This window comes from Gorilla gorilla, chromosome 7 (genome assembly GCF_029281585.2).
Source record: "Gorilla gorilla gorilla isolate KB3781 chromosome 7, NHGRI_mGorGor1-v2.1_pri, whole genome shotgun sequence".
Taxonomy (NCBI): Eukaryota; Metazoa; Chordata; class Mammalia; order Primates; family Hominidae; genus Gorilla; species Gorilla gorilla.
In genome coordinates, this window is record NC_073231.2 from 66,453,279 (window position 1) to 66,466,954 (window position 13,676).

Sequence of the window (13,676 nt, forward strand, 5' to 3'; positions counted from 1 at the left end):
AGGTAAAATGTGCTCCATAGGTAAAGCATAATATGCTCAACTGCCATTGTAATAAAGATTAACAAGCAACTAGTACTTGCTAAGCTAAGCCCTTCATGCGCAATGCCTAACTTCACCCTCACAGGATCCCTGAGACACAGACATTACGGGATTCCTTTTACAGATGATGAAGCTGAATGTTGGAGAGGATGAAGCATTAGCCAAGTATACAGCTAGTCAGTGAGTTCCTACTCATACTGTGAAACTTTGGAATCTCTGTTCTCAACCTCCAGCCTATAATCACTCTTCGCTTCCTGTTCATCCTTCTCGTGACTTAGCACCCCTCCTCTGTAACATACCTCTGTGTCAAGTACCTGACACAGATGAGAGACCAGCGCTCCGGGTAACGGAGTCTAAACACCACCTTTGACTCCAGAGTCTTTGGGGGGAGATGAAATTGTTCATTACTCCCCAGCAAAAGGCAACTGAATTTATTAACTCTATTAAATACAATTTCTAAGTGAGATTGTCTATTCACTTGTTGTCTATCACATTCCAAATATGTTGGGTTTTTTTGTTGTTGTTTTATTTATTTTTTTCAAACTAAACGTGTTTCCTGCACGATTTGTCTCACCAGTCATCATCCACAGGACTCAGGGAAGCTATAGGAATATGCAGGCGCAGACAGGAGACCCAGCTTCATCTCCAACATTGTGGAAAGGGGCTGTACTGTACATCATGGACCAAATGTCTATGCTCCCCAACACCACTTCCACAGAGCCTGAGGAGAGTGACCTCCCAGGCTATCCATGTTGGAATTTTATTTATTCTCGAAAGCTCTTGCAAGGTTTGTGTTCTAAACTTCACACTTATTACTCAGCGTGTCTCCCTTTTATTACTAGAGATTTCCCAAAGTGGATAAATGCAGTCAGCTGTCCAAATTCCTGGAGACTGGTCGGCTCTGACTGGAAGGAAGTGACATAAAATGGTGAGACCAGGCTTTGTAATCAGACAGTCCTGGGTTTGCCTCTTGACTCTGCCACTTGCATTTTATGCTGTGTGAACTTAAGTTACTTACTTAACCTTTCTGAGTTGGTTTCCTCAGTATCCATGTTACCAATCCCATTTTCTGTCTCTTGATGTTTGCACTGAATATTTTATGGGCATTGATTGCCAAATTTGGTGCCTGCCTCCCTAGTCTCCATCAGGCTGCTGGAGTGCAGTAGCGCGATCTCGGCTCACTGCAACCTCCACTTCCCAGGTTCGAGCGATTCTCCTGCCTCAGCCTCCCACGTAGCTGGGATTACAGGCGCATGCCATCATGCCTGGCTGATTTTTGTATTTTTAGTAGAGACAGCGTTTCACCATGTTGGCCAAGCTGGTCTCAAACTCCTGACTTCAAGTGATCTGACTGCTTTGGCCTCCCAAAGTGCTGGGATTATAGGCATGTGCCACCGCCCCTCACCCTAAAGTATATTTTGAATCTGTGTCCTCTCTTCTTCAGAACTACTACCATAGGTCATACCATCATCATTCTTTTCCTGGACACCAAAATGTTCTCAAAATTAGTCTGCCCCATTGCTTTCTTCTCCCCTTCGATCTCTTCTCCATCCATCAGCCAGAGTGATCTTTTTAAAAAGAAAAGGGATTGTGTCATTCCCTCGTCAAAATCATGCAATGGCTCCTTACTCAATAATTTCAAACTCTTCTTCACACCCGTTAGGATTACTATTACAGAAAAACAAAAATCAGAAAAAATCATAAGTGCTGGCAAGGGTGTGATGCAACTGGAACCCCTGTACATTGCTGGTGAGAGTGTAAAACATGCAGCTGCTATGGAAAACAGCGTGGCGACTCTAAAAAAATAAAATGTAGAATTACCATATGATCCAGAAATTCCATTTCTGATTATATACCCAAAAGAATTGAAAGCAGCAACTCAAACGGGTATTTATTTGTACACCGGTGTTTGTAACAGCATTGTTCATAATAACCAAAATATGGGAATAATCCAAAAGTCCATCAATAGGTGAATGGATAAACAAAACATGGCATATGCATATAATGGGATATCATTCAACCTTAAAACGGAATGAAATTCTGATGCATTCTACAACATGGATGAACGCTGAGGACATAGTGCTGAGCGAAATCAGCCAGTCAAAAAAGACAGATACTTTACAATCCTACCCACATGGGGTACCTCGAGTACTCAAATTCATAGAGACAGAAAGTAGAATTGTGGTTGCCACGGGCTGCGAGGAGAGGGAAATGGGAGTTGGTGTTTAATGGGTACAGAGAGTCAGCTTGGGAAGATGAAAGAGTTCTAGAGATGGAGGGTGGTGATGCTTGCACACAATGTGAATATACTTAATGCCACTGAACAGTACACTTAAAAGTAGTTCAGATGGCAAATTTTGTCTTATGTGTATTTACCACAGTAAAAATGATATCCAAAACTTTTACCATGATCTAAGAGGCCATAGGTGATCTAGTCCTTGCCTATCTCTCGACCTGCCCTCTCATTCATTCCCACCCTGGCTGCACTCTCTGGGCTCTGGCCATTTGTCCTTTCTCTTCACCGTCAGACTCCCTCCTACCTTGGAATATCAGCCATTCCCTCCGCTCCACCCCAGTGGGCTGCTTCTCCTCCACCGGCCTCAATAAACAGCTCCACAGAGAAGCCTTCCCTCACAGTTCAATCTTAAGCCCGCTATTTTTCCTGTCATATTTTACTTCTTCCTAACGTGTCACAGCAGAGTTCATATTCACACTTAGTAGCTTAATGAAAGCTGCCTCATTCTTTAAGTAAAAGCCTTGATCTCTCGTCACCCATGAGGCTTCCATCCACGACTGAGGTAACGTTCCCTTGGAAATAATAACTCAGGGTGGTTGTGTACCTTTAATGAGAATTTTTGAGTACTCTTTACTTGTTTACTTTACCCATCCTAAAAAGGAGACTTCAAACTGTTTACCCAGACTCTTAATTTAGTAGTTTCCATGGTAGGGGGAGGGGAAACTCTTCAACTTTCAGATTAAAAAATAAATACATTTCAAAAGGCTTCCTTCATCCCTGCCTTCTATCGTGGGAGTGGTTCTGCAAAGGGGAATTCCTCTGAAATAAAATTGGGAATGGCTCCAAGAGAGTTCATGTTTCCAATATTAAGTCTTCTGACTTCTGAGGACATGGCCCGCCCACTCTTTAATCATATCTGAGGAAATTCCCCTTGCCTGGGTAAAAGATCATAATATCTTAAGAAGGTTCATGAGCTCATGAAAGGCAACTGCATTCAGAAAGCCGAGACACTCCCAGAAACCTCGTTTAAGCTACTTTTCCCTTTCATTAACCCCTTGAATTTTCCAGATCAGGACCATACCAAATTTTAAATTATTTTCAACATAGCTTTTATTTACTACACTGCAAAGCAGAGAACAGCACATGCGCTATTTCTCTGAAACTCTTCTTGTTGCATTGTCTTCATGAATATTAAAGAGCTCAGACAGATAAGCTTTAAATATTTTGTGAGCCCCATCTTCTCTTAAATGAATTTGGCACTCCATATGTTAATTTTCAACGTGATGTTTACCTAATGTCCACTTTGAAGTTGTATGAGAGAGAGAAAGTAGTACAGCAGCAGCAGATCTCAGATGATGAGAAACAAAAAAGCTTTCTTTACTTTTCTTTTCTTTTCTTTCTTTTCTTTTCTTTTTTTGAGACAGAGTCTCGCTCTGTCACCCAGGCTGGAATGCAGTGGCTCGATTTTGGCTCACCTCAGTCTCCTGGGTTCAAGCAATTCTCCTGCCTCAGCCTCCCCCAGTAGTTGGGATTACAGGCGTGCACCACCACACCCGGCTAATTTTTGTATTTTTTTTTACTAGAGACAAGATTTTGCCATGTTGGCCAGGCTGGTCTAGAACTCCTGACCTCAAATGGTTCACCCACCTCGACCTCCCAAAGTTCTGGGATTATAGGTGTGAGCAACCACGCCCAGCCCAAAAAAGCTTTCTTATTAACTGAAATGCTTAAAATTTGCAAAGAATGCCAAAGATGTCGGTACTAAACATGTGTCTGTTCACATGACATCATTCACAGCCCTCTACCTACCCTGTTTCTTCACGGCAGGCATGTAATAAAATGAAGGAAATGGCATAAAGTATAATTCACTGTATGTGGAAAACCATTCCCCACAACTGCTGTAAACACTGCAGCTTGCACAGATGCCATGTGTATTATTTATTTTCTGGGCTCAAAAAACGAAAGACTGAAACTTCAGGTGAAAATGAGGGATAGAGAGGGAAAATGATTTCATATGAACCGCATTCCAACTAGTGTAAAGAAAGTGTAAGTCTGGAAATAAAGAAAGCATTTTATAGATGACAGTTGTTTGTAAATGTAGAAAGCAAGAGATTTCCATTTACGGACTCTGAGCACATTCCAGTACAGTGTCAAGTTTTGTGTGGCGATAAGGCCAGTGCAGGAAGCCACGCGAGGCCAGGAAGGAAGTGCTATCAGCCTTGGAGCGGGCAGGGTCGTGCAGGGAGCTGGGCAGGCTCAGGGCCTCAGCTGTGTAACCACTGCCCTATTTTTAAAAGATAAACAGCACGAATAGCACAGAATCCACATGGGGGCTGCCTCAGATTCATCCAAACCACACAAGGAGCTCTCTCTTCACTTTGGCCAGGCTTTGCAAGTCTCCCCAAAATGAATAAGGGGCGGAGATTGCTTGTGATGATTTGATTATGGCCTTTGACCCAGTATCCACAGCTGGCTTTCAGGGCCTCTCCTTCTCCTAGCAGATTTCCAAGTGTCTTGTTTCTCTCAGCCACCCTCCACCCACTCTCACCACCACTTGCTAGAAAGAAATCCTAATATGAGTTCATGGTAAGAAGAGAAAGTTCTCACCTTATTAAGAAACGAACAGACATCTTTAAAATGTAGTCAGCCAACAGAACTCACTAGGCTAAAGACCTGGACAATGCTTTTTAGTCGGTGTTCATGTCCAGATCAACAAGCAGTTATTGGGTGCTCACTGTGCTGGATTAGTTGGCTGCCCTGGTCCTCATGGAGCACACAGTGTCGAGTGTTAAGATGTTTACTCTTTTTTTAGGACACTAACACTGGGCATGAACTGTGGTCAGGGCAGTGATAATGGTAGAGAGTAGGCACCACAGGAAGACCAACAAGGGGGTCCTAACCCAAGCTCAGGGTGGGAGTGGGGACCAAGAAAAACTCAAGTGTGAGTGGGCACTGCCTGAAAGAGGTGAGAAGAAAAGCGAAGGAGGGAAAGTACGTTCCCAGCCACACCAGCAGCATCTTCCCAGGGACAGAGGCCAGAGACAGCATGCAGCCGCTACCGGATCACACAGTCCACGTGGCAAGAATGGGTCACCAGGCACTTTCCCATTGCTTTGAGGAGTGAACAGCTCCATGGGACTGGGAAAATGAGGAGGAATGAGGCTATAGGTTCAGAGGTCCAGGCGGATCCCTGGAAGCCTGTGGTCTGACCTCTTGAGGCCATTCTGCCTACTGGAGTGAGCGGGCGCATCCATTAGGAGGCAGCCACAGAGATTGCAGGAAGGAAACCAAACCACAGGAAAATTCAGCAACAGCGCAGTTTTAGGCAAAAAAGATTGATAAATCTGACCACATAATTTTAATTTTGTTCATCAAAAGATATAATTAAGAGAGTGAAAAACTCCTGATGAATCAATAAGAAAATAAGGGAAGACAATGAAAAATGGACAAAAAAACTTCAATAGGAACTTCACAAAAGAGGAAATTCAAACAGCCAAGGAACTACATGAAAATGTACCCATATCATTAGCCATGTAAACTAAAACCAACAAAAGGACACAGTTATTTTTTGTTTGTTTGTTTGCTTGAGACAGGATCTCACTCTGTCACCCAGGCTGGGATGCAGTGGCACAATTATAGCTCACTGTATCCTTGAACTCCTGGGTTCAAGCAATCCACCATACCCGGCGATTTTTTTTATTTTAATAGAAACAGAAATCTCACTATTTTTTCCAAGCAGGTCTCAACCCCTGGCCTCAAGCAATCTTCATGCCTTGGCCTGCCAACGTGCTAGGATTACAAGTGTGAGCCACCACATGCAGCCCTTACTTTTATTTATTTATTTATTTATTTTTTCTAAGACAGGGTCTCTGTCGCCCAGGCTGGAGTGCAGTGATGCGATCTCAGCTCACTACAACCTCCGCCTCCCAGGCTCAAGCGATCCTCCTGCCTCAGCCTTCTGAATAGCTGAGCTCACAGGCACTCGCAACCATGCCTAGCTAATTTTTTGTATTTTTGGAAGAGGCAGGGTTTCACTGTGTTGGCCAGGCTGGTCTCAAACTCCTGAGCTCAAGTGATCCACCCACCTCGGCCTCCAAAAGTGCTGGGATTACAGGCATGAACCACCACGCCCAGCCCCAGCCCTTTTTTTTAAGATCTTTTTTTTTTTTTTTAACAGTTTTAGGTTTGCAGCAAAATTCCAAGGGAATTACAGAGATTTCCTATATACTCTGCTCCCACAGATGCATAGCCTCCCCCATTATCAACATCCCCCACAGAGTGGTACATCTGTTACAATTTATGAACACTGACACATCATAATCACTCAAAGTCCACAGTTACATTAGGGTTCACTCTTGGTGTTAGACCTTCTATGGATTTCAACAAGTGTATAATGACATGTATCACAGAGTATTTTCTTTGCTCTAAAAATCTTTTGTGCTCCACCTGTTCCTCCTCCACTCCACCAGCCCCTTACAACCACTGATCTATTATCCCTATAGTTTTGGCTTTTCCATAGTGTCATATAGTTGGAATCATACAGTATGTAGCCTTTTCAGATTGGCTTATTTTACTTAGTAATATGCATTTAGGGTTCCTTCATGTCTTTTCATAGCTTGATAGTTCATTTCTTGTTAGCACTGAATAATATTCCATTCTCAACATGTTTGTTTGTTTGTTTACTTATTTATTCTTGCTTCCAAGACATCTTGCTTCCAAGTTTTGGTGATCATGAACAAAGCTGCTATAAGAAACCACGTGCAGGTTTTTGTGTGGACATAAGTTTTCGACTCCTTTGGGTAAACACCAAAGAGTACAGCTGCTGGTTTATACGGTAAAGATATGTTTAGTTTGGTAAGAAACCACTAAACTATCCTCCAAAGTGGCTTTACAATTTTGCTTTCCTGCCAGCAATGAGTGAGAGTTCTGCTGCTCCACATTCTCACCAGCATTTGTGGTTGTCAGTGTTCCAGATTTTGGCCATTTAATAGATATGTAGTAATATCTCATTATTGTTTTAATTTGCATTTTTCCAATGATGTATAATGTGGAGCATCATATGCATATTTGCCAGCTATGTATCTTCTTTACTGAGGTATTGCTAAGGTCTTTGACCTGTTTATTGGGTTGTTCTTTTCTTGTTGAGTTCCTTGAATATTTTGAGTAACAGTTCTTTATATGATGTGTATTCTGTCAATATTTTCAAGTCTGTAGCTTGTCTTTTCATTCGCTTGACACTGTCTTTGGCATAGTAAAGGTTTTTAATTTTAATGAAGTCCAGCTTATCAATTAGTTCTTTCAGGATCCTGCTTTTGGTGTTATATCTAAAAAGTCATCCCCATACCACAGTCACCTAGGTTTCTTCCATCTTCCAGGAGTTTAATAGTTTTGGTCTTTACATTTAGGTCTATGATCTATTTGGAGTTAATTTTTGTGAAGGGTGTAAGATCTGTGTCTAGATGTGTGTGTGTGTGTGTGTGTGTGTGCACGCGCGCGCGGGTGCGCATGCATGTGCATGTCCACACAGTTCCAGTACTTTTTGTTGAAAAGACTAACTTTGCTCCATTGTAAAAGATTAGTTGACTATATTTATGTGTGTCTATTTCTGGGTTCCCTATTCTCTTCCATTGATCTATTTATCTGTTATTTTGCCAAAACCACACTGTCTTGATTACTATAGCTTTATATAAAGTCTTGAAGTCAGATAGTGTCAGTCCTCCAACTTTATTCTTATCCTTCAATATTGTGTTGGCCACACTGGGTCTTTTGTCTCTCCATATAAACTCTAGAATGTGTTAGAAGATATTCAAAAAACTTACAGGAATTTTGATTGGGATTGCATTGAATCTATAGATTAAGTTGGGAAGAACTGGCATCTTTACAATATTGAGCCTTCTTATCCATGAACATGAAATAGCTCCCTATTTATTTAGTTATTTGATTTTGTTCATTAGAATTTTGTAATTTTCTTCATGTAGCTCCTGTACATATTTTTGTTAGATCTATGCCAAAGTATTTTTCATTTTTTGGTGCTAATGTAAATTGTGTTGTGTTTTTAGTTTAAATTCCACTTGTTCATTGCTGGTGTATAGAAAAACTGTTGACTTTTCTGTATTAATCTTGTATCCTGAAATCTTGCTATAATTGCTTATTAGTTCAGGAGTATTTTTGTTGAATTTTTTGAATTTTTTTATACAGACAGTCATGTCATCTGTTAACAAAGATAGTTTTATTTGTTCTTTCCCAATCTGTATAATCTTTATTTCCTTTTTTATTTTTATTGCATAAGCTAGGACTTCCAGTTTGATACCAAAAAGGAGTGATGAGAGGGGAGGGATATCCTTCCCCTGTTCTTGATCTTAGCAAGGATGCTTCAACTTTTTCACCATTAATATGATGTAAGCCATAGGTGTTTTTTTGTAGGTATTCTTTATCAAGTTTAGAAAGGTCCCCCTTTATTCCTAGTTTACTGAGAGTTCTTGTCATGAATGGGTATTAGATTTTATCAAATGCCTTTTTCTGCATGTATTAACATGATTATGTGATTTTTCAGACTGTTTATGTGATAGATTACATTAATTGATTTTATAATGTTGAACCAGCCTTGCATATCCAGGATAAATCCCATTTGCTTGTGGTGTATAATTTTTTCATACAATGTTAGATTTTATTTTCTAATATTTTGTTGAGGATTTTTGCGTCTATGTTCATGAGAAGTATTGGTTTGTGGTTTTCTTTTCTCGTAGTCTTTGTCTAGTTTTGGTATTAAGGTAATGCTGCCCTCATAAAATGAGTTAGTATCTCTTCTCCTTCTATCCTCTGAAAGAGATTGTGGAGAAATGGTATCATTTTCTTTTAAAATGTGTGGCAGAATTCACCAATGAACACATCTGATCCTGGTGCTTTGTGCTTTGAAAGGTTAATTATTGATTCAATTTCTTTAATATATATAGGCCTATTCGAGTTGTTTATTTCTTATGTGAATTTTGGCAAATTGTGTCTTTCAAGGAATTGGTCCATTTCATCTAGGTTACCAAATGTGGGGATAGAGTTGTTCATAGTATTCCTTGATTATCTTTTTAATGTTTATATGATCTATGTTGATGTCCCCCTCTTTTGTTTCTTATATTGATCATTGGTGTTCTCTCTCTCTCTCTCTCTTACTGTCTATCTCCCTCTTTCTCTCCCTCCCTCCTTCTTTTTAGTTAGCCTGGCTAGGTTCTTATCAATTGTATTGAACTTTTTAAAGAACCAGATTTTTTCTCTATTGATTTTATCTATTGACTTCCTGTTTTCAATTCCATTGATTTTTTGTCTAATTCTTATTATTTATTTTCTTCTGCTTACTTTACATTGAATTAGCTCTTCTTTTTCTGGTGATCTAAAATGAAAACTTAGATTATTGATTTTAGATCTTCTTTCTTTTCTAATATTTGCATTCAATGCTATACATTTTCCTCTAAGCGTTACTTTTGCTGCATCCCCAAAATTTTGATAACTTGTGTTTTCATTTCCACTTAGTTCAAAATATTTTAAAATTTCTCTTGAGATATCTTCTTTGACTTATGTGTTATTTGAAAGTGTGTTATTTAATCTGCATGTTTTTGGGATTTTCCAGTTATCTTTCTGTTATCAATTTCTAGTTTAATTCCATTACAATCTAAGGGCAGATATTGTATAATTTCTATTCTTTTAAATTTGTTAAGGTGTGTTTTATAGCCCAGAATGTGGTCTTCCTTGGCAAATATTCCATGTAAGCTTGAAAAGAATGTATATCCTGATACTGCTGAATAAAGTAGTTTATAGATGTTCATCATATCCAGTTGATTAATGTGTTGTTGAGTTCAACTATATCCTTACTGATTTTCTGCCTCTGGATCTGTCCATTTATAATAGAGGAGTGTTGAAGTCTCCAACTATGATAGTGGATTCACCTGTTTCTCCTTGCAGTTCTATCCATTCTTGCCTCCCATAGTTTGATGCTCTGTAGTTAGATGTATACAGGTTAAGGATTGTTATGTCTTTGTGGAGAACTGACCCCTTTATTATTATATAGTGCCCTTCTTTATCCCTAATACCTTTTCTTGCTTTGCAATCTGCTCTGTCTGAAATTAATATAGCTACTCCCACTTTCTTTTAATTAAGTTAGCATGGTATATTACTCTCTATGCCTTTATTTTTAACCTATATGTGTCTATATTTAAACTGACTTTTTTGTAGACAACATACAGTTGGGTCTTGTGTTTTCATTCACTCTAAGAATTTCTGTCTTTTAAATAGTGGATTAAGACCATTAATATTCATAGCAGTCATTGATGTAGTTGGATTAATATCTACCACATTTGTTGCTATTTTCTATTTGCTGCCCTGGTTCTTTGTTCCTATTTTTGTCTTTCACTCTTTTTCTGCCTTTGGTGGTTGTAATAGAGCATTTCAATGATTTCATTTTCTCACTTTTCTTTACATGCTAATTATACTTGTGGTTTTTTTTTTTTTTACTTTTTTAATGGTTACTCTAGAGTTTGCAACATATATTTATAACTAATCCAAGTCTATTTTCAAGTAACCCTGTACCACTTCAAGTAGTGTGAGTATCTTGGAATGAAAAAATAATCTTAATTTCTCCTTTCTATCCCTTGTGTCATTGCTGTCATTCATTTCACTTATATATGAGAATACATAGGCACACATAATTGAATATATTGTTGCTATTATTATTTTGAATAAACTGTTATCTTTACATCTATTAAGAATAAGAAAAATAAAATATTTTACTTTTACTTATTCATTCTTTGATACTCTTCCTTTCTCTATGCAAATTTGAGTTTCTGACCTATATCATTTCCCTTCTCTCTAAAGAATATTTTGTAACATTTCTTGGAAGGCAGGTCTTCTGGCAACAAATTCTCTCAAATATTGTTTGTATGAGAAAGTTTTTATTTCTCTGTCACTTTTGATGGATACTTTCTCAGGGTACAGAATTCTAGGTTGGTGGTTTTTTCCTCTCAACACTTTATTTATTTGTTATTTTTGAGACGGGGTCTCTCTCTGTTACCCAGACTCATGTCACCCATAGCTCATGCAGCCTTGAACTCCTGGGCTCAAGCAATCCTCCCACCTCAGCCTCCTGAACAGCTGGGACTACAGGTGCACACCACCACACCTGGCTAATTTTTAAAATGTTTAGTATAGACAAGGTCTCCCTATGTTGCCCAGTCTGGTCTCAAACTTCTAGGCTCAAGTGATGCTTCCACCTCAGCCTCCCAAAGTGCTGGGATTACAGGCATGAGCCACTGTACCTGACCTCAACTCTAAATATTTCACTCCACTTTCCTCTTGCTTGCATGACTTCTGAGAATAAGTCAGATGTAGTTCTTATTTTGGTCCTCTACAGGTAAAGTATTTTTCCCTTCTGGCTTCTTTAAGGATGTTTTTCCATATCTTTGATTTTCTGTAGTTTGAAAATGATATGCTAAGGTGTAGTTTTGTTGGCATTTATCCTGCTTGGTATTTTCCGAGCTTCCTGGATCTGTAGTTTGGTGTCTGATATTAACTTGGGGAAAATTCTCAGTCATTATTATTTCAAATATTTCTTTCATTTCTTTCTTTCTTCTCCTTCTGGTATTCCCGTTATGTGTATGTTATACCTTTTGTAGTTGTCTCATAGTCCTGGGACATTGTTTTGGTTTTTGGTCTTTGTTTTCTTTGCTTTTCACATTTTGGAGTTTCTATTGACATATCTTCAAGCTCAGAGAGACTTTCCTCAGCCATGTCCAATCTACTAATAAGCCCATCAAAGACATCCTTCATTTCTGTTATAGCATTTTTGATCTCTGGCATTTCTTTTTGGTTCTTTCTTAGGATTTCCATTTCTCTGCTTCCACTGTCCATCTGTTCTTGTATGCTGTCTTCTTCACCCATGAGAGTCTTTAGCATATTAATCACAGTTGTTTTAAACTCCTGATCTAATAATTCCAGCATCCCTTCCATGTCTGAGTCTGTTTCTGATACCTGCTCTGTTTCTTCAAATTGTGTTGGGCTTTTTTGCCCTCTGGTATGTCTTACAATTGTTTCTTGGTAGCTGGACATTACGTACCACATTAAAAAAATAGCTGTAAATGACCTTTAGTGCTGTGGTGGCAAGGGGTGCAGGGAGAAAGCATTCTGAATTCCTGCGATTAGGTCTCAGTCTTTTAGTGAGCCTGTGACTCTGGATGGTGACCTTCACAAGTACTGCTCAGTTCTTCCTCCCTCTTAGGTGGGACAGGATGGTTACAGTGGGCTACAGGTGGGTGTTTACCTCTGTTCTCCATGTGGACAGCTGAAGCTGACTGGAATTAGGTATTTCTCTCCCCCAGGTCTTTTTAAATTAAATTAAAATTTTTTTGATGGAATGTCGCTCTGTTACTCAGGCAGGAGTGCAGTGGTACGATCTCGGCCCACTGCAACCTCCATCAAACGTTTCTCCTGCCTCAGCCTCCCAAGTAGCTGGGATTACAAGAGTGCATCACCACGCCTGGCTAATTTTTGTATTTTTAGTAGAGAAGAGGTTTCACCATGTTGGCCAGGCTGGTCTCAAACTCCTGACCTCAAGTGATCCCCCTGCCTCGGCCTCCCAGAGTGCTAGGATTACAGGCACGGGCCAACCTGCCCAGCCAGTCCTTCCCCAGGTCTTTAGGCTCTGATAATACCCCAGCAAGACAGGCTCTAGCTAACTTGTTTCTCCTAAGGACAGACCTTATTGACAGAATACACTGGTGTATTTCAAAGGGATTCATTTTCCCCTCCCCTGTCAGAAGAACGGGGGATTTTCCTCCAATATTTAGTGTGGGAATCTGGATAAGCTCCGGAGGTAAATCTCCTAATATTGTGGAAGCACACCTATCAGTGGATCCCTCTGGAGTTTTAACTCTCAGCCTTGCCCACTCTGAGGCTCCACCAATTTGTCATTTACAGTTCAGGTTTTCCTTCCCTGGCATTAATTTCTGCAGAGGTTTCTGCTTATGGGTATCTGCTCCAGTAAATCATGGCTCCCTGGATTCACTTGTTTGTCTCTCCAATCTTGCAGGCAGCACTTTACTCTGTGTCCTTCCCTCCTTGTAGACCCAAAAAGAGTTGCTGATGTTTGTGTCTGTTCAGGTTTTTACTTGTTGTTAGGACGGAGAGATGACTTCCAAGCTCCTTACATCTTACAGAAGTGAAAACAAGAAGTCCAAGTTCATAAATCTTTAAATCTGACCTTGACCTCCTTGAAGAGGTAGAAAGTCCACCACAATTACCTTTGCTTGAAAGAGCACTCCACTCCACTCTTACCCTCTCCCCCCTTACTATGCATTATTGTTTCATTTCATTTACATTTGTAATATTTTTTTTTTAATTTGTCACCATCCACTTTAATATA

General features: G+C 39.7%; 1 non-coding gene across 1 annotated transcript; it reads right to left on the minus strand.

Moving 5' to 3' along the window:
* Positions 1-586: 586 nt before the first annotated feature.
* On the minus strand, positions 587-795 carry LOC115935671 (small nucleolar RNA SNORA73 family). Its single transcript, XR_004071291.2, has one exon. It is a non-coding gene; the product is annotated as a small nucleolar RNA SNORA73 family (small nucleolar RNA).
* Positions 796-13,676: the final 12,881 nt, after the last annotated feature.